The sequence below is a fragment of the Mesocricetus auratus genome, unplaced genomic scaffold (assembly GCF_017639785.1).
Source record: "Mesocricetus auratus isolate SY011 unplaced genomic scaffold, BCM_Maur_2.0 Super-Scaffold_100011, whole genome shotgun sequence".
Classification (NCBI taxonomy): domain Eukaryota; kingdom Metazoa; phylum Chordata; class Mammalia; order Rodentia; family Cricetidae; genus Mesocricetus; species Mesocricetus auratus.
The window spans coordinates 52,099,753-52,120,255 of record NW_024429195.1 but is presented as its reverse complement, the minus strand read 5'-3'; positions in this window follow the sequence as shown (position 1 = coordinate 52,120,255).

The following is a 20,503-nucleotide window of genomic DNA, read 5'->3' as shown; positions in this document are numbered from 1 at the left end:
TTTTGAAAGCGCAGATTTATTGCGTGGGTTTTGTGTGTTTGGCAAAGTTTTCAATTCATAAAATGAAAAAAAGCTGTCAGCAAAGGCTAAGGAAACTATTTTAGGTTTTAAAAAGGGAACGGCAGAGGCCTGTAATGTCACCCATGCAATAACTGTAGCCAGAGTCAGAAAATACAGTCATTGGAAAGGCCTGGGCATCAACTGAGCTGAGGAGAGGGACCTCAGAGGACAGGGCTTTCAGCTGTCTTTCAGGAACCCCACCACATGGTGATCTAGAGACTAGCCCCAGATCTCTTTATGAAAACAAATAGTTCAGAAATAAGAAAATCACAGATAATATCTAATAACCTCTCACATGAGGAAAATCTTCAGGGGTTATTTAGAGAAAAAAGTAATTAAATTTGTCCACAATTATCATTATGTTAAAGTACGAAAGGGGGCTTGCGGGGGAAATAGTTCTGGATCCATGAGCAGATCAAGCCATCACAGGCTAATTGCTGACATCGTTTGAATTAAAAGCCATCGATTTCATTGGGTTGCCTTACCACCTTTATCAAGGAAACCGCTTACCAAGTGTGCAGTTGCTCAATATTTGGTTGTTATATACGAGAAAAGAACATTCAATTGTCTACAAGTTTCCGTGGATGTGCATGAAGACCAAGTGACTGATAAACATGTAGGTATGTTGTCCCTTTTGTGCCCAGACACTAAATCCCCCAAATCACCAAGAGACCCAGTCCAATGCAAAAGCAAAGAGTCTTTAATTGTATGAGTTAACTCGAGGTCCTCCATCCATCTGACATAGCGGGTGAAGCAAGAAGACCTGGAGCAGCAGTGGGGCAGGGAATATATTGGGGTAGAGCAAGGGGGAGTATCTGGGGGTTCCTCTAGTTGCATAGCAACAGTCTCAGGATAGGCGCACCTCTGGGCTTGAGCAACCTGCCCTTTGTTGATTGGTCAACTGCAGCTGCAGGAAGGTTGCTATGCCTAGAGGACCCTCCCAGGGCATTTGCTATGCTCTGCATTCCACAGTTATCAGTAAAGCACATCCAGAGCCTGCAAGCTAACTTCTGATTGGTTCCTTGCCACATGGAGGGTATCTGGCTTCCTAGTGACTGGGTCAAGGTTGGGGGCTCAGCACATCTTGCTGAGTCAGAGGCCTATGTCTTGCTGAGTCTTCTCTGTAGCCCTTCATGGCTGCCAAAGCAGGAGGCTAGGTGAGGGCCTGGGCACTTCAGGTTCAGGATACTGTCATGGTGCTCCTGGTCTGCATTTATGAACCCAAGATTCCCTACTCTGCCTGTCATGACTGTCCTTTGCTGTATCCCCAGAGGCTGACCCCTATAACCCGTCCCAGGAGCTGCTGCATCTGGTTGGGTCTCCATATGTAAGGGGGTGGGAAGACCTAATGACTTGGCCTTTGTCTCTGCTCCACCTCACAGAAGTCATCTGTAGTCATTCTGTCTGACACATCAGCCCCCTTCCAGGTCACTGACTCTAGGAAACAGCACTCCCTGGACTCAGGGACACAGCTGCCCATGCTCCTGCCTTAAGTTCTGCTGGTGATAATGGCTTTCTGTTGTTGCTAACCCCCCTTCCCCTCCATCCTACCCTTACCTCCCAGGACACTCTCTTGCTTTAAGCTTCTTGGGTTAATCTTTTTTTCTTAACAGGAAGATGGTCCAAATAGTCCTGAGTACACACTCTCTCTCTCTCTCTCTCTCTCTCTCTCTCTCTCTCTCTCTCTCTCTCTCTCTCTCTCTCTCTCTCTCTCTCTCTCTCTCTCTTTCTGTGTGTGTGTGTGTGTCTGTCTGTCTGTCTCTCTCTCTCACACACACATAACATACACACACACACACATAGAACTCCAACTCTTACTCCAACTGTTTCCTTTTTTGGTTTTTCAAGATGGGGTTTCTCTATGTAGCCCTGGCTGTCCTGGAACTTTCTCTGTATCTGTAGACCATGCTGGCCTCGAACTCACAGAGATCTTCCTGTCTTTGCTGGGATTAAAGGTGTGTGCCAACACTGCCCAACTCCAACTGTGTTCTAAACAAATTTGAAAATTACCAAATACCTATGATGAGCAGTTCTTGGCTTTCTTCGGCCATTCTTAACAGAATAAAAACATCTTGTTTCTATTTGCTGTATTTGTTTTTCTCCTGGCTGTAAGAAATCATTCAAGGCAAGAGACAGTCAAGAGGAGGGAGAAAGGCCTGAAGAAAAGGAGAGACCTAGTTCTTTCTAAGATTTCCACCACAGTTATAAATTATTTCTTAGGCAACTGGTTTTGCTTGTGAAATGTGTCAAGGTTTCTCATCTGGAAAGGCAGGGGGAGGAGCCTACGCAGACGTTCAGGACAGGATGCCCTTTCCCATTACTCCCTCTTTTCTCTGTCTTCCACACTAACCAGCATTACCTCATTTGGCATTACTTTTCTCGTGCACAAGTTTGTATGATGTTGGTTTTATGGGTCTGAAGGACAGCAGGGTGAGGGAGAAGTGTATGTACTGTGTAAAGATTCACCAGGGTTGAGTATAACCAATAGTCAGAGGACCAGGAAACCCACCACAGTCAGAAGCACGCCATGCGGATCCCACCTGGAAGGCAGGCAGATTGCTGAGTCGTGATCCTTAAACTGTAATCACATTTTGTTTCAGGAAGTCTGAGCTGGAGGGCACGCACTTAGTCAAAAGCAGTTCTCACCAGAAATTACTTCTTGGAAAGACCTGTTTGGGGGCTTGATTGCTGTGTTCTTCGAGGCAGAGAGTGAGCTGTCTTTTTTTCTCTCCCTCGAAGCTGAGTTTTCGTTTTAGAAAAATACAGAAGAAAGGAGCCCGGGTGGAGGATGGAGAGCCTGGCATGTCGGGCAGATGTAGAATGAGTCCCCTGGAATCTGTATGGGTGATGCTGTTTGGTACAGACTGACAAGTGAGTGATCTCGTCTCTTATCACTTTAATTTCAAGCCTCAGAGGTGCTCAGCTCCGTTGTTCAAAGAGTTTTATTAAAAATCTGTGAGGAGGGAAAAGAAGCGTCCACAGGCCTGTCTGATTTCATTATCCTTGACAGAACACACAAGTGAAACAGAGCCGGCTGAGGCCTGAGATGGCCATTCGGGCTCTGGGGTGAAGCCGAGGTCTTGGAACTTCTCAGTCTTTATGGCAGATGTTCTCATCTGTTGGGATCTCGCCTATAATGAAGACTCTCAGAAAACAGCCATAAACGTAACTCCCTAGTCTTTAAACCACTCGCATTCTAGCCGAGGCAGGCACCTCTGAGTCCCAAACTTTGTGTGTGTTTATTTAGTTAGCAGGGGGTTACTTGGTATGCAACCCAAGGCCTAAGCAAACTAGGCCATTAAGTCATAGCCCCACCCCCAAATCCCAGCCTTGAACTAACTCCTCTTTATGCAGCTTCTATGGTTGCCCCCCTCACTAGCAAAAGTACACTCTCCAACCATTTCCCCTTACATCTGGACCAAGCACAAAGCTGTCACGGAGTGCTCTGGCTTTGATACACAATTTCAGTCTTGTGTTCCACAGAGCCATTTGGATTGCAATTCAGACGCTGTTTGAAGAGCTACAAGCCTGCAGCATTCCTAAATGTAGGCATCTGTCTGATGACACCAGCTGAGATGGCAACTCAATGAGAAAGGCAGACTGGATCCCTTGCTCCATGAAAAGCCTGGTTCATCAGGGTAGCCTGCTCGGGCAACAATCTACTTCTACCCAGACACAGGTCTCTATCTGCAGGAAGGGCTCTCCAGCCTCCAGGGTGGCTCCTTCTGGGACCCTCTGTCTCATACTGGGTCGCCTTGCACAGCCTTAATACATGGGGAGGTGCTTAGTCTTACTGCAACTTGATACACCATGCTTTGTTGATACTCATGGGAGACCTGCCCTTTTCTAAATGGAGATGGAAGAGGAGGGGTTTTAGGGGGGTGTGGTGGGAGAAATGGGGAAGAGGGACTGGGAGGGGAGGATGGGGAGAAGGCTACAACTGGGGTGTAAAATAAATAGATGATTTTTTAAAAAATAAAGCTGTCTATTGGATGTGGTCAAGAGTGTGCTGCCGGAAACCATGGGCAAGAATGTATAAAGGAGATGGTTAAGGGTTCCAGGCTGACCCTCTGTACTCAAACCTAGCTCACCAACTAGCTCCACCACAGCCTTTCTATTAGGATCAGCTGTGAACTCTTTAAAAACTAATGATGCCTAGGTAGAATGGCCAGAACAATAAAAATAGAATCCCATAAGAATCGCTGCTACAAAGCAAAAGTTCTACTTGGGTGTGTGAAATTGCATGAATGTGTGAAGGCTTTAAGGAAAAAGGTACCAAGTTAATGCAGTGGAGTGTTTGTGTATATGTTTCCTAATCTACCTACACTCTTGCCTTGAAAGAAAGAAGTAATGAAGGTACATCCTAGATCCAAGAGTTGTCAACCAAAGGGAAAGGCAGAACTTGCGTGACCCACTACAGAGATAGCTAAGTCTGCTGCTCGCAGCCCAGGGCTCTGTAGCTTCTCTGGGTTCTTTGAAAGCTCCCAGACCTGAACCCAGGGCAACTGGAATTGTCGTGCCCAGGTATTATCTAAGTCCCTGAAGCATCTGCCTTTAGTTCTTTGTTAGTATCATACATATAAAGGAGTGTGGCATGACTTCCCCCTCCATTCCGACAAACCCTTTTACCTGATCTAAGGTCACCATTTAACCTCCCTTAGTCTCCTGCTTATGAGAGTCTTATAAGCAGTCTTAAACTTGGCAAAGGGTTTCAATCAATGAGTCACTCTTATCCAACAGGGACAGGCAGAACACATGGTATACATGGCTGTAGGTGACAGTTCTGTCCCTGTGGGCATGCCGCAGATGCACAAGTGAAATTGTGGGTTGGGCTGGCATTATAGTTCATAGTAAAGCACAGGGCCTGGGGTTGTGTATGCCCAAGCACTGAAATGGAAAGTACAAGTGAGTTAACACACTCACGCACACACGTGCACACACACACACACACACACACACACACACAGATGGGGGCACACCCCTGCAGTAGGCCAGGAGCATGGCAAAGGAAAGAAAAAGACCAGCAGGAGCACACACTGCAGAATGACCCACTTTAACACAGACAGGAATCAAAGGGCTTCATGTGAACTGTGATTTAGGCTGCCGCATCCTCAGCCATGGAAATTACGCTTTTCTTTGAAGAGCTGATGCAGCCCTCTAAATGATACACTCGGGTCTGGAATCCAGTGTTCTGCTTCTCTGCAGGATGGCAGCAGAGACTGGATACACAAGCTAGTGTCTGACTCTCAAGTTACATAACCATACATCAGGCAAAGAGTTTCTTAGAGCATCCCGATGCAAGAAGCTTACTGAGGTTGTTTTCCCGGTTTAAAAAAAAAAGGACGTTTAGTGTGTTAAAAATTAAATACTTCAAGAGAAGGAAAAAGCTATTTTAATGCTAAAGTTTCCTCAGCCTCAAGCCATTGTCACTTCTATTGTCATCCTCATTATTTGGTCCTGGTTAAGGGAATATTGCTGTAGAAACTATAAAAGGAAGGGAAGCCATGGAGTCCCCAGACAACAGCCCTTCAGCTCCCAAGGACCCTTTCAGAGAGGCATCTCCTTCCAAGGGAAGACATGGTGGTTAGATTTTGTGCTAAATTTCAGGAGACTCCCCTCCACCAGCCATGCCACAGTTCACTCTCTCTGGCGAGTAGTCCTTTGAAGGGCTAGACCAAAGAGAACAGAAACGAGAACCTGGAAGGTACTGTGTCTATAGCAGGGAATCAGCCAATTCCCTTCCTCCCCTTGGGTCTTCAGCTGTTTAGGTGTTACTCCTTACCTACTAGCCCCAGAACCTTTCTCTGATCCCTTGAGAAATGCCAGAGGGGGGGCGGGGAGTCCCTGCACTGATAACCCTACCTGAGTTTGGGTCTCAGCTCATGGAATCAAGGTAATTATGGTGTTGTTGTTATTGTTGTTTGGTTTTTGAGGTGGGGGTGTATGTAGCCAGGCTGGCCACTGCACCAGACATGGTTAGGGTCTTCCACAAAACGTATTTCCACTGAACAGAGAGAAATTCCTCCTGTAGTGCAAGTCACTGTGGAGAGACTTAAAGGTGAGCTAGTGTGTTGCCTTAGGAGGTCTTTACCTCTTCTCTGGGAAGGACAGTCTCTACTTAAGAGGCCTGTGAGTCCACCCCTGGACTCGCTGAGGACGTTTTTTTTCCTTGGCACTCACAGAAAGAAGTCAGAGGCAGCGTTGGCAACTGCAGCCACAACAAACAGGCCACAAGCAAGGGCACATGCGCAGTCCTACCTCACATGTGGGAATTCAGGCCAACTCAAATATTTCCAAAACACCTCTCCCAGCCAAAAGCTCAGCCGTGGAGCAGCTAGGGGCAAACATTGCAGTCCTTCACCCCAAGCTGTTTTCACACTGCCCTTTCTGTGAGTGCTGGGGTCAGGCTTACTTAAGGATGACCCCCATGGGTGGTCTCCTCTGAGATAATCATCTATGCACAAAGGGCCCATCCTGTAGCTGTGTAGATGGCTGCAATCAAGTTTTGAGTTTTAAATGATATTCAGTACCATCAAACACTACACATGGGCCTTTGCACAGCGCTGTGTCTGGCTCCAAGTGAGCACTGTAAAATGAGGAATGGGGAGGGAAAAGGGTGAATTTAAGAGGCACAACTGGCCTGGGAATGCTGGAGGCAGGGCACAGTTAGAGGCAATGAGGTCACTCCCAGGCCGTCGCAGGGAACTGGTCTTCCCAGAGGGCATCTTCAAACATCGAACAACACAATGTTCCTTTCAGGTTTTCGAAAGCATTCCCAACGTCTGTGTCTTTGCCTTTTGTTACCATAAATATTCTCGCACTTGTCATATTGTATCCTGTATTCTGCTGCAGTCAACACATTTAAAACTCACTTCACAGTCTAGTGCCTACTGGGGCCTCCTAAACTTAAAGTAGGGTGGGAGTGACCTAGTCCCTCAGTTCTTGGGGTTCTAAGAATGAAAAGGGAGAGGGGACATGGGGCATGGAATGAAGAAAAGAAGCATGCTAAGGCAGGGTTACCAAAGTGCTATGTGATTTGCATGTTGACATATACAGTGGAATGTTGTCTCCCCTGATGGGAGATATACTTCTGTATATATGTTTCTCTTATTGGTTGATGAAAAAAATACTGATTGGCTAATAGCCAGGCAGAAGTATAGGTGGGGCTATCAGATAAGGAGAATGCTGAGTAGAGGGGAGGCAGGGAGAGGCGGCAGAGAGACCCCATGCAGCCCAAGGAGTAACATGCTGCATTATAGGTAAGCCACAACATCGTGGCAATACATAGATTAATTGAAATGGGTTAATAATTAAGACAGAGTTAGCCAGAAGGAAGCCCTAGTCATCTGCCAACAGTTTAATAAAAAGCAGTTGTGGGACGAGGTGGGAAAGAAATTCCAACAACACCCCCTCCCAAGCTACCACGTAATAAGATTTTTCTATGCACAGGACACTGAAGGAATTCTGTGAACACATGCCAATACCCTCTCATCCTGGATAGTGTGGTTAGTTCCCAAGTCTTGAGTTCACTTTAATGATGAATAAATATATTTTGGAGACAGCCTCAGATTTTCATCTTCCTGGCTGGAAGTTTACATTTGAATGGGAGATGCCTCATGATGTTGACACTGAATGCCCTCTGACTTCCAGGCAAGAAACCTTTTGGGTGGTGGCTAATAAGCCACCCACCCCGGAACTAGAGCTTTCCTGTCACCTGCCTGACCTGGTGCTGGTACTAAACCCTGGTCCTCTACACGAGCAGCCAGTGCTCTTAACTACTGAGCTATCTCTCCAGCGCCTCAGATTTCTTTTAGAATCTAAAGAACCTAGATGTTGATCTCAAAGTAGGCGTAATCTTAGTGGGATTGTAAAACATGCAAGGATGTATTTTAGACAACTAGTGGAATGGGTGGATATGCTGTGAGAACTTGAGCACAGATACCTTTCTGTCATCTTGGTCTTTATGGGTGGACGCTTTGGATTCGAATCCTGAATCTCCTGATGACAGTTGTGTCACCCAGGGTCTTTCTTAGCATGAACTTGTTTACCCTGCACGAAAAAGAGGCAAGTGGGCCGGGAGACAGCTCAGAAAGTAAGGTGACTGCTATGCAAGTATGGGGACCTGAGTTGGAGGCCCAGAACCCACGTGAAAACTGGGCATGATGGTGTGTGCTTGTAATACCAGAGCTGGGGAAGGGGAGACCTGAAGATTCCCGACCGACTGCCTAGCCAGCCTTACTGAGGCCATGAGTTGCAGGCCACTGAGAGGCCCTGTCCCAAAAAACAAAGTGAATGGTGTTGACGAATAACATCTAGGGTTGGCTTCTGGCCTAAACAGGAACGCATGCACACACACAAACATATATTCACATCCAGGGAACCCAACGCCCTCTTCTGGCCTTTATAGGCACCTGCACTCAGGGTACAATTCCTGCCACCACCACCCAAATAAATAAAAATTAAAAAATAAATCTATAAAAAATATAAAAGAGGAATTCTGTTACCAATTATTACATTAATGGTGGTAGAAACATGAATTTACTAAAATTTAAAAAAAAAAAAGAGCAGAATTTGTCTTCCCCTATTCCCAGCGTAAAGGTCATTGTTAGGTGGCAAGTTCCAGGTTGGCCTCAAGCTGCAAAGGAGAAAAATATCACAGAGAGAGGCTAATTAACTTTCTGAAATAGCTCCATGGAGAATGAAGGGGGCAGCGGAAGTCGCCAAGAGCCTTCGGAAAGTGTCAGTGGGAAATGAGCCTGCAAACCGCTAATGTAAATCTAGTTTAGCTCCCAAAGGCCCAGATTCATATAACTTCAGAGGCTCTGCTCTTTGATCTCTCTGCCCCTCCCCCTGGGCTTGGAACATTACAGTGGCTGGAGGGCAGGAGTCACAGCAGCTCAGTCCCACGCCAGGGAGCAGAAGAGCAATGGCTCTGAGCAATGGGGATCCAGTAAGAAAAAAATCCGAGAAATCCTTTAAGCAATGACCCCGAGGCAGAAACACCACGGGCTGGGGTATTCAAAGGTTTAGATATTCCAGTCAGCTTGCAGAAGCTGTCTTAGGCAGAAACCTCGAAGGAAGCTGAGTGGAAAAGCCACACTGCTTTCCTTCTGACACTGCTGCCTTCTCCACACCATCTCCTTCCGACAAGTTTGCTTCCTGTGTGTGTGCCGGCCCAAACATCTTCCCTGTCCTTAAGCTACCCTTTGCAGTCTTTATCCAGGTGTACAGCCGCGAGTATCCTGGCAAGAGGTGGCCTCCAGACCCCCACCTCCCCTCGTGGGACTATCTGCACATAGTATGCAGAGAAGTAACGCAAACACATTAAAATTAGTATTAGGTAATCCTCAACAATGTGTACCACCAGGCTTTGGTTCTTTGCTCCATTTATACAATACATGCCATCCTCTGAGAGCTGACTGGAGAGGCACATGCTTTTCAACATCTGTCTGGCACCATTTCTGGCTATCATCTCCTGCCAAAGGCAGGGCCTCGCCTTTGGAAACCGTTTTCTTCCCCAGACCTGTGTCCCAGCCAGCAGGGTCATAGCCAGCGGAACACATCTGTGCTTATGACCAGGGCATCCTCCCAAACGCTGCTTCTGTGGAGGCCACTGCTCCTGCATGTGGAGGAAGCTAAAGCCCGCCACTGACTCACCAAAATGTGATTTGCAGACATCCAGGGCCCGATGCTGTGGCTGCTGTTTGAAAGAAAAAGAAATCGCATCTAATTGCAGTCACCATCTGCCCGCAACGTTGACTCTCTTCCATGTGCCAGCTTGAAACTGCCACTGCAGCCCCAGGTCTCCCTGGCCTTTATGGCAGATATGACCCCAGCTTTCTCTTTTAACGATTTAAATCACCGACAACCATGATCCTAGACTGGGCATCACCACAAGCATAGTTGCCATTTTCAAAGCACTACAGTTGTCACTTCCAGATGTCTGTGGTGAAGAACATGAAAGCAGAGGTTCTGGGGCTGTGGATGTAGTTCGGTTGAGAGAGTGCCTGCCTACCATTCCTACAGCTCTGGGTTCAATCCCCAGCGTGGATGAAGGATGAACCTGCCATGATGATGCTCACCTGTAATCCCAGCATTCGTAAGACAGAAGCCAGAAGATCAGGCATTCAAGGTCATCCGTGTCAGCATAGGGAGTTTGAGACCAGCCTAGGCTAATGGGGGAAGGGGACCAGAAATTTATATATGAGAACTGAAGAAATTTACAGAATTTTTTATACATTTTAGAATGACTGGCTAGATTGAAAAGGAAAACAGCATGTTGTCAATGAAAATAATAAAACCATTTCTGTTTAATATTTCTGGAGAACAATTATATGGAAGAAAAGGAAACGCCCTTAAAAAAGTGCTAAAACCTGTAGAAATTCAAACCTATCTGAGGATATATAAAAATTAGCCCATAGTCTCTGAGAAGAAATGAGATGATGAACAATGTAGTGATCGTATTATTTGGGATATTTAACAAAGTAAATCTAGCTTCTTGGAGCAGATGTCTAACAACACAAATGCTCAGTTTTGTTAGTAAGTATCTTAGCAGATGGAATCAATAGATATTTTTAAATTTAATGTTGTCCTAGATATAGGCTCCTGGTAGCCCAGTTAGTTGTCTATATTTATTATTCATTGTTTCTTGATTATCAAGAAAATTATCAAACCATAATAGTTTTTGTTTTAGTCAGCACTATCTAGAGAGACAAGACTGACAGTATTTATAGACAAATATTCGGTCCTGGAGTCTGAGACATCCCAGACAGACTGTCTGAAGATTAGCTAACTAGCAAAGCTGCTAGCATAGCTCAGTCCAAGTCTGGAGATGTCACAACCATGGAAGATATTAGTGCAGTGGTTCTCAACTTGTGGGCCTTAACCCCTTTGGGGTGGTGTCACATATCGGATATCCTGCATATCAGATATTTACACTACGATTCATAACAGTAGTAAAATTACAGTTGTGAAGTAACAACAAAATAATTTTATGCTTGGGGCTCACCACTGCATGAGGAACTGTATTAAAGGGTCCCAGCATGAGGAAGGTTGAGAACCACTGTATTAGTGTAACTCTCAGGTAGAAGTCCCGAAGGCCTGATAGGCAGAACAGGGCAGTTCACTGATGCAAATCTCATAGGAGTACAAGTACCTGAGAGTCTATACTTCTGATGCCGGCAATCAGAAAAACTAGTGGAAAAAGCAGGAAGTCACCACTCCTCCATCTCTGTATCAAACCTGGACCACCAGTTGATTAAATGGTGTCTGCCTACACTGAGAACAGATCTTTCCACTCCATCCACTAGACTGACATACTAGGCCCTCTGGAAACACACTTTGCAGCATACCTGGGAAAGCCCAGTCATTCTAATCAAATGACAAGCCAACTGTGGCCCCTATCAGCTGTAACTTGGTGGGCTCAGTGCTTATGGGGATATGAGAACAATGAATGCTTACCCTGGGTGTCCCTTAATTTAGTCAAGCTGACATCCCTCTGGCATAACAACAGGCAGGGTCTCAATGGTTTAAATGTGATGGGATAGTTTTGGGAGTTAATCCAGCTTTCCCTTCAGGAGCAGCTGAATAGACAGAGGTACAAAGTAAAAGGGACATAAAATATACCTATTAGATTCAGCCAACCAGGGGCCAGAGGGTTCCACTGTGGAAACACAGGAATCAGGGAGCAACTAAGTTGTGGAGAAAGTAAGTCTACATTTCTAATCACATAACAACACAGTGCTAGGAACTTCACAGATTTTTTTCTTCCAGTCCTCAAAACCAGCCAAAAAGACAGTGTCTTAGGGTTTCTATTGCTGTGAAGAGACACCATGACTATGGCAACTCTTACAAAGGAAAATATTTAATTGGGGTGTTTTTACAGTTTCAGCGGTTTAATGCATTATCATCAAGGTGGGACATGGTGGTGTGCTGGAGAAAGAGCTGAGAGTTCTACATCTTGATCCACAGGCAGCAGGAAGTGAACTGTCACTGGGTGTAGCTTGAGCATAGGAGACCTCAAAGCTCATCTCCACAGTGACACATTTCCTCCAACAAGGCCACACCTACTGCAACAAAGCCACTCCCTATGGGGGTCATTTTCTTTCAAATCACCATAGACAGATACAGTGTTCATGGTTCTCTTCCTTAGCTGGTTAAACTGAAGTTTAGAAATGATAATCTTACCAAGTGGAAGATGAACTAAAGCTCACCGTTAAAAAAAAATTCTTCAGTCCTGTGTATGCAGGTGCTTGTGCACAGGTACGTGTTTGCATATGGAGGCCAATGTTCAGTGTCAGGGGGCTTAATCAGTTGCTCTTCACAATGCATTTTATTCTCCATTTCAGTGACTATATTTTATTAAAATGTAACCACACAATTTCTGTTAAGAGAAGCTTTTTCTTTGCTAGCCGCTTTGGTTTATCACCCGCCAGCCGCCTGGGCTCTGCTGCTTTGTAGTCCCCAAATAAACACACAAGACGCTGTATTAATTATGAAGCTGTTGGCCTTGCTTGTTTCTTACTGGCTAGCTCTGACTTAAGTAATTACCCCATAATTGTTAATCTAAGTATGTCTCTTACCGGAGAGGTTTCCGGGCTTCCTACCCCAATGGCGTTACATCTCGACTCTCTTGTGTTTCTCGTTCCCAGAGTTCTCCTGGACTCCTAATCCCTCCTATCTTGGTTCCCTATAGGCTCAACAGTACTTTATTGACATAAGACTTCCCCAACATCTTTCTCCTTCTTCTTGTGCTCCTTCTAACCCTTTCCATGGCCCCCATTCCTTTTCAAATTCTTGTCTTATTCTTTAATTATTATTGTTACACACACACATATAGATGCAACCTGCTGAGCTCATTTAGTGCTGTGTGTGTGTGTGTGTGTGTGTGTGTGTGTACATGCATGCATTTGTGTGTGGTACATGTATTTTAAGGCTGAACATTTGAGATATGATAACCATTATGGGGTTTCAACCGCAGGAAAGACAAATTCTCCCTCTCAACAGTCTGTAGCTCTTCATCTAGGGGTGGGGATCCATCAGATTCCCCCCATCCACACTGGCATGCATATTGATTATACTAGACAGATCTGAGTGTCTCTTCCTTGCCAGCCCTGGGATTCCAGATGCACATTGGCATGCCTTAGTTTACTTAGTGCTGGGTATTCAAATTCATACTGTCATGTATGCAAACACTTTCCCCAGCCTCCATGTAATGTGATTTGATTCTTAACATTCAGCCCACTCCTTCCTCACTGGATACCTTCAATAAAATCTGAAATAGCCCTAATGAGTCTTAGGCAATCATTGTATTTTAGTCACCATGGTGGTTCAGAAACATAAATTTGTAGCATCTTTAACTGAAATTGCCAGGCAAGAGGAACATATAACTTAAGTTGGTCCAAACAACTGCATAGGAAGAACTTGGGTTCCAAAGGTCAGGGAGAAGACTCTTTCCCCTAGCAGTGATAAAGAGTAGCTAGTACATTGCTATCCATGCCACTAATAGCACATTGTAACCGCGGATGAACTCTTCTTGGTAGGTGGCTGTGCAGAGACAGAAAATGGAACCTGAGCTGTTGACGACCTCATTAGACAGCAGGAGCACCAGAGCTCCAGGATGTCTTGACTCGAGACTTCATCTCCTATGAGTCCATAAATATCCTGTTTAATTAGCTACAAGTTGGGTAACCATTTGCTACAACTGAAAAACACCCTAATTAAAACATACAAATCCGGTGAATCCTCCTCAGACCAAGGAGGGAGAATGGATCATTCCTAATAGATAATCTCCCATGTGCGAAGAGAACCTTAATGTGCGCCATTTCTACAAATGAGAGGGTTGAATTCCAGGAAGCTTAAGTAATCTGAGGTGACACAGCTGGAGGTTGATAAAGTTGAAAGTTGTACCTGGGAGTGTCTGTGTTTTCCTGTGCACATACTGAAAATTTCAGCCAATCATGACTGGTATACAGATCATGTTCCAGTCTCAGGCAAAATCTAGGCAAGGGCCCTTTAAAGACAGTCCAATAAGCAGTCTGACATTCCCAACAGAGTGCCCTTTGTCACATCAAGGAACTTGTAAGCTGGGTGGGGAAAGTCCCTGGTGTGTTAGGTAGGCTACCATGACAGAGCAGAAGGCTGTAACTGAAAGAGTAGTCCCAGGCACATTGGAATCTGGAGAAGAAGCCAAAGCATGACTCTCAAACTACAAGCTAAGGTCAGGTGAGGCTACTGACAACCCTTCTTGCCCTGGTCAGGCCTGCTGGCACTGTTATCAGTGGGCATCGCAGAAGCTCAACCCAAGCAGCTAAAAGGAACACACAAATGTGGTCAAATAAATAAACAGGGGGAAAGGAATTCATTTGTGATTGGAACAAAGTAACTCCACAACAGGGTTTATCTGGAAAGAAAAGCTTTTGCTTGTCAACATGGTAACATCTTGTAACAGTGGTTATAGTAGCTGTGTATAATGATTTTTATGCACAAAATATTCTTTTTCTAAAACTGGTGAGCACTCCTGAAACCTAAAAGCTCTTATTGAGATTTTCACATGTGCAACAGAAAACAAACTTTTGGATTCCGTGGGAATATTTGCCCATCTCTACCTCTGCCGGTGCTGGTTCCTATGGGTAAGGATACTGGACACTGAACTGTCCTGGGATTGCCCCTCATATGACTCTCCCTTGCACAGACAATCTGGGTGACCGCATCCTGGTCCACCTGGTTCCATTCATTCTTCTCCCACATTGGTCTCAGACTTTTTGATGGGGGACGTCCTTCTGTATATATGTTTCTCTTATTGGTTGATGAATAAAACACTGATTGGCCAATAGAGGCAGGAAGATAGGTGGGGCTAGGAGACGAAGAGAATTCTGGGGAGAGAGGTAAGAGAAGCAGTGACGAGAGATGCCATGTAGAGACTGGGAAGATAAGATGTGCTAGGTGTTCTCTGGTAAAATAAGGCCATGTAGAAATACATAGACTAGTAGTTATGGGTTAATAATTAAGAGAGAGTTAGCCAGTAAGGAGCCCTAGTCAGCCATCAGCCAACAGATTTATAATTAATACATATCTCTATGTGTTTATTTGGGGCTAAGCAGCTGCAGGACCAGCTGGAAAGAAACTCCAGCAGCAAATTTTGCTTCAAACATGAGCAGGAATTCAGGGTCTGCTGCTGACTTGCTGACTGTTATGTCCAGGAGGAACTACTGAACCAGTGTTTATCACCCAGAAAAATAGGATATTAGTGTCAGCCTCGTGACTTTAATGGGAACACATGTATCAAATGTGATGCAGAATGCAAATACATATGTTGTAGTTCTAATTCTTATTAATATGATTGATTAATTAATAATAGTATTCCACCAGGTGTCTATTGTAGAAAAAGACATCCCTCATGTGCACTATTTCCCGTTCCAAACCTGTCTCAGTCCCTTCTTACAGGAGAAGGAACTTGCTAGCAGATTCCTGTGTGAAGAATACTCTTTAACAAATATTTTCTAATGAGCAGGGACTACATTTTGCCAATTGAACCCCCCCCCACACACATGTCTTTCTGCTTTTGAAGATTCTGCTACTCATGGCAGATAGACAGCTTGGGAGAGTTTCACTCTAAAGAATTGGTTTAAATATAGCATTTCACAAACTGATTGGACCCCAGAGTCCCTTTTCTTCAGATAATTGCTATCCTATTACTATGTTCCATGGACTATATGCTGGGAATTTTTATATTAGGACTGGAAGCAGGGAACATTGAGAAGGGAGAGAGTAGGTGTGACAGAAACGGTGACACTGAGGAGATGGACTGTGGGAGTGAGTTCTGGGAAGTAGAATCGCCATCCTAAGGGTCTAGGGCTGGGACGCGGGGGTGAATATTCTCTTTCAGTCCAAATGGAGGAGTGTGAAGAAAGGAGGAGACGAACGAAGGTGGCAGAAAACGAAAACCTTCATGACAACACCAAGCACGTAGCAAACGATGATGTGAGAGGTGTAGAGACGGATGGCTGCTCCTGCACCGCAGAGAGAATGAAACCAGCATCGAGAAGAACTACACAGGGAGAAGGATGGGTGGGCAAGGGGGACAATGGGATAGATGGTGGAGAAGCTACATCTGCGCAAAAGCTCATCAAGGTGAAGGGGGTGGGGAAGATTCCAGATGGCTCCACCACTCAGAGGCTGCCTCATCTGTCAAAACATCAGCTTCCTACTTGAGAAAAGAAATGAATGATAAATAAATATGTTAGAAATCTCCCATTATGACAATAAACAGTAAATTTATTAAGGACAAGAATAAAACAGCAAAGTTATTAATTGATATCCATGATGCATTTCTGAAGCAAATATGACATTGAGGTTCTTGCAAACGGTTTGAGAATATGGGGACTAGAGAGATGGTTAAGTAGTTAAGAGCATTTGCTGCTCTTTCAGAGGACTAGAGTTCAGTTCCCAGCACCTATGTCAAGTAGTTTACAACTGCATGTTGCTCCATCTCCAGGGGACCAGATGACCTTTGCTAGACTCCACAGGTGCCCACACTCATAGAAATGTACTCTCTCTCTCTCTCTCTCTCTCTCTCTCTCTCTCTCTCTCTCTCTCTCTCTCTCTCGATATATATATATGTATATATATATATATCACACACACACACACTCGAATAAATAAAAATAAAATCTTTTCAAAAATGTGCTTAAGGATTGCTCCAAGCTTGTCTTCAAGCGTGATGACCTGAATTCTATACCAAGAAGCTATCCACCAGCAGAGAAAACCAAGGCCTTCAAGTTGTCTTCTGAATATACACATGTTTGCACACACATGACACACATGAATGACTGATGATTGATACAGAGGGAGATAGATGATAGATAGATAGATGGTAGATAGATGTTAGAGAGATAGATGATGGATAGGTGAGAGATGTATAGATAGATAATAGAGAGATAGATGATTAATAAAGAGATAGATGATTGATAGATGATAGAAAGATAGATAGAAAGAAAGAAAGATAGATAGATAGATTTTGGATAGGTGAGAGATGCTAGGTAGATGACAGAGAGATAGATGATAGATAGAGAGATAGATGATAGAGACAGAGAGATGGTAGATAGATAGATAGACAGATAGAATAAATGAATAAAATGCAGAAAATGATGAACAATTTGTCTTCAGTGAAGGAAGACATAAAAAATATGTCCATAGCACCTTGGAAACAACCCCAAGAGCTTTGAACTCTGTTCCTACTGGAGCCCTAGAGCTGGCTGCACTTCCCCCTTCATCGTCCTCTCTCCCACCATACCCCCACATCTCTAGCTCCCCAGCTCGTTTCATCCTCTTCTCCCTTTCGGCTTTTTGTTTTGGCATAGGTTCCCCTTTCTGTATCCACTTATTCATTCTTCCTCTGGCAAATATCTACTGAGTTCCCACAATGCCCTGGGCTTCCTTTGAGGAGACATTCAAAGAGTCTATTCATCTCTACAGCTATTGAAATGAGATTTGTTTTCTGTTCTCAGTTATGATAAAGTTCATAGTTTTCTGGTTTGCATATTGGAAAAATCAATAATGTTTTTAATGCCTCAGGGGAAACAAAAAAATCAGACTTGAGAATTGGTTGTAAGTCACAGTAAATGCACCTGATTTTATTTGCTAGTGTGTTTCATATTCTGTCACTTTTTTGACAGGTGAAATGTGTTCCTATATTGTTAGCTTAGGATTTATTCACAACTTTGTCATAACATAGAACAATGGAGTGCTGGTTTTTTTTCTTTTTAGTTGTCCACTCCAATCGGAGGGTTCATATAAGTCAGTGAAAGTTTCCGCAGATGAAGAGGCCAGAGGAAGCATCATGTAGGAACAGAAAACTAATAAAGGACCCGTGTAGCAGTCCAATCTCTGTTACTGTTAAGAGACTCTTATGGCAGGGTAAATTATTTGTGGGTATTCCTGTGTCTGAGATGGAGGGGTATACATAGGATATGTGCACATGTACATATGCAGTTGTATGCACCTGTGTACTTGAGGCCCAAGAAGGCCGGAAACTCTCCTCAATCATTCTCTGCCCTCAAGTCCAATCTCTCTCTCTGAGCCTGAAACTTGTGTTTCTTTTTTTTTTAACTAGACTGGCAGCCAACAAGCCCTACAAATATTTCTGTCTCTTGTCTTCCTCAGACCTGGGACTACTGGTGTTCACATGACTATACCTGGATTGCCATGTGGGCATGAACTCTGGTCTTTATGTTTGTGCAGCAAATGCTCTTAATAAATGAGCCATCTCTCTCCAGCCTCTACTTTAAAAATATTATTTTACTTCTCTACCTTCTGGAATGTCAAGGCAGTGGGCTAGACCTGGTAATGTCCTTCTTACTGATGCTAACAGTGTCCCAAGGCATACGGCATCGCATAGCAAGTGATGGAGACCTGTCTTAAATATGCTTATTTCTTCTGGTTTCTCCTCCGTTTCTTACCACTCAGAATCAGTTGTGGGAACTCCACCTTGATGGCCTTTCCTAATCCTGACCACTTCCCACAGGCCCTGCTTCTAAGTATCATAGTCAGACTGACTCTCTCCCCTCTTAATACTCATACTAGAGACTAAATTTCAACACATGCACCCCTGCTAGACACACTCAGACTATTTTCACACTACAGTAACTGCAATATGAATATTTTTGCTTTGGGGTTAGAGGTCACAGAGTCTCCATTGAAGTTTGTAAACTCTGCCATTGTAGGACATAAACAATGGTAAGAAGTTATCTTGATCGTGTTCCTGCACAACTATTAATATACTAATATTATTAGTAGTGATAGTTTTTGTTTTGTTTTCTATGGCTTTGATGGTTTCTTTAATGTAAGATCTTGATATGCAGGCCAGGCTAACCTTGAACTTTGACCCTTCTGCCTCAACCTCCTGAGACAGAATAAGCATATAAGTATTTGAGTATATAGCTTACACAAATTAGCTATACTGAATCCTGAAATATAAATTTTGTATGATGTTTCCATGTCAGCAAATATTGTAGATTGTTGGTGTTTTCCTAGTCACTTAAAAATGCTGCAGCCATTCTTAGCTCATATGCTATAGAGTGGTGGTTCTCAACTGTCCTAACGCTGTGACCCTTTAATACAGCTCCTTGTGCTGCGATGACTCCCAACCATAAAATTTTCATTGCTACTTAATAACTGTAAATTTTGCTATTGTTATGAATTGTAATGTAAATACCTATATGCAGGATATCTGATATGTCACCCCTATGAAAGGCTCACTGGACCCCAAAAGGAAAGGGCACATGCTCAGAGTGTTGCCAGAAAGTGGTTGTCTAAGTATTTCCGTGCTAGGAGGAAAAGAAACAATCGGTGGTATAGAGCTGAGTATCGCGGGATTTCTACCTTGTCAGCTAAGAATAGGAAAAATCTCAACCTCATATGGCTGATATATAAAGACTAAGTTATATGAGAAGACTAAGGAAACAGAGATTCTGGTAGACGAGGTTCTGCCAAAGGAACCTGTTGGTAGAAAGAAGGAAAAAAATAAAACTGGCAACAGTTGACCCCTTCCTGGAATATAACCAGTGCTTAATGATAGAAGCCTCCTATCATTACCATGTTCATTGTTATCACTCAAAGAATAGCTAAAATGAATAGAAAATAACTAATGTCCACAACAGGTTCAGAGGCAAAAATACAGAAAATGAAAGTGAAAAGTAGTGAGAGGGAGAGAAGAAAAACTACAAAAGCCCACAATTCCAGAACCTTCCTCTGGCGCTGATCTCTCAAACTCTCCCTCTCCCCTCTCTCTTTCTCTTTCTCTCTCTCATGTATGACAGTCTGCTGGGATCTCAAAGTGAGCATGGCCAAAATGAACTTATTTGTCTCTTCTAATCTTGCCTCCCCACCACTTTCCATGTGTTAAGAGTAGGCGCTGGTGAGCCTGTTGATGGCCCAGTTTTGTGAGGATCTCCCGCAGGTTTTCAACCCATTCTTTTTTTGTTGTTTCTGTTTCTGGTTTTGTTTTTGTTTTTCCAGACATGGTTTCTCTGTGACTTTGGAGGCTGTCCTAGAACTAGCTCTTGTAGACCATGCTGGTCTTGAACTCACAGAGATGCTCCTGCCTCTGCCTCCTGAGTGCTGGGATTAAAGGCGTGCGCCACCACCGCCTGGCCTTTTCAACCCATTCTTACAAAGAGAGAAATTATTTTACTCAAGGTTGATAGAATACAAATGTACTATTGTATGAGTAAATCCTTCTAATTCTAAATCACTTATTGCCACATATTTTCCAAGTTTCCTAAACTGGAAGACAAGCCCATTTATGCCCATGGGGCTCAGAGTTGCAGCTCTATTCTCTCCCAATTTCATTCCCTCTCTGTCTCACAGGTACCTGAGGTTACAAAAGCAAGAAGACATTCACCAGCCATTTTTGCTAGCTCCTACACTTAAATAATAATGAATT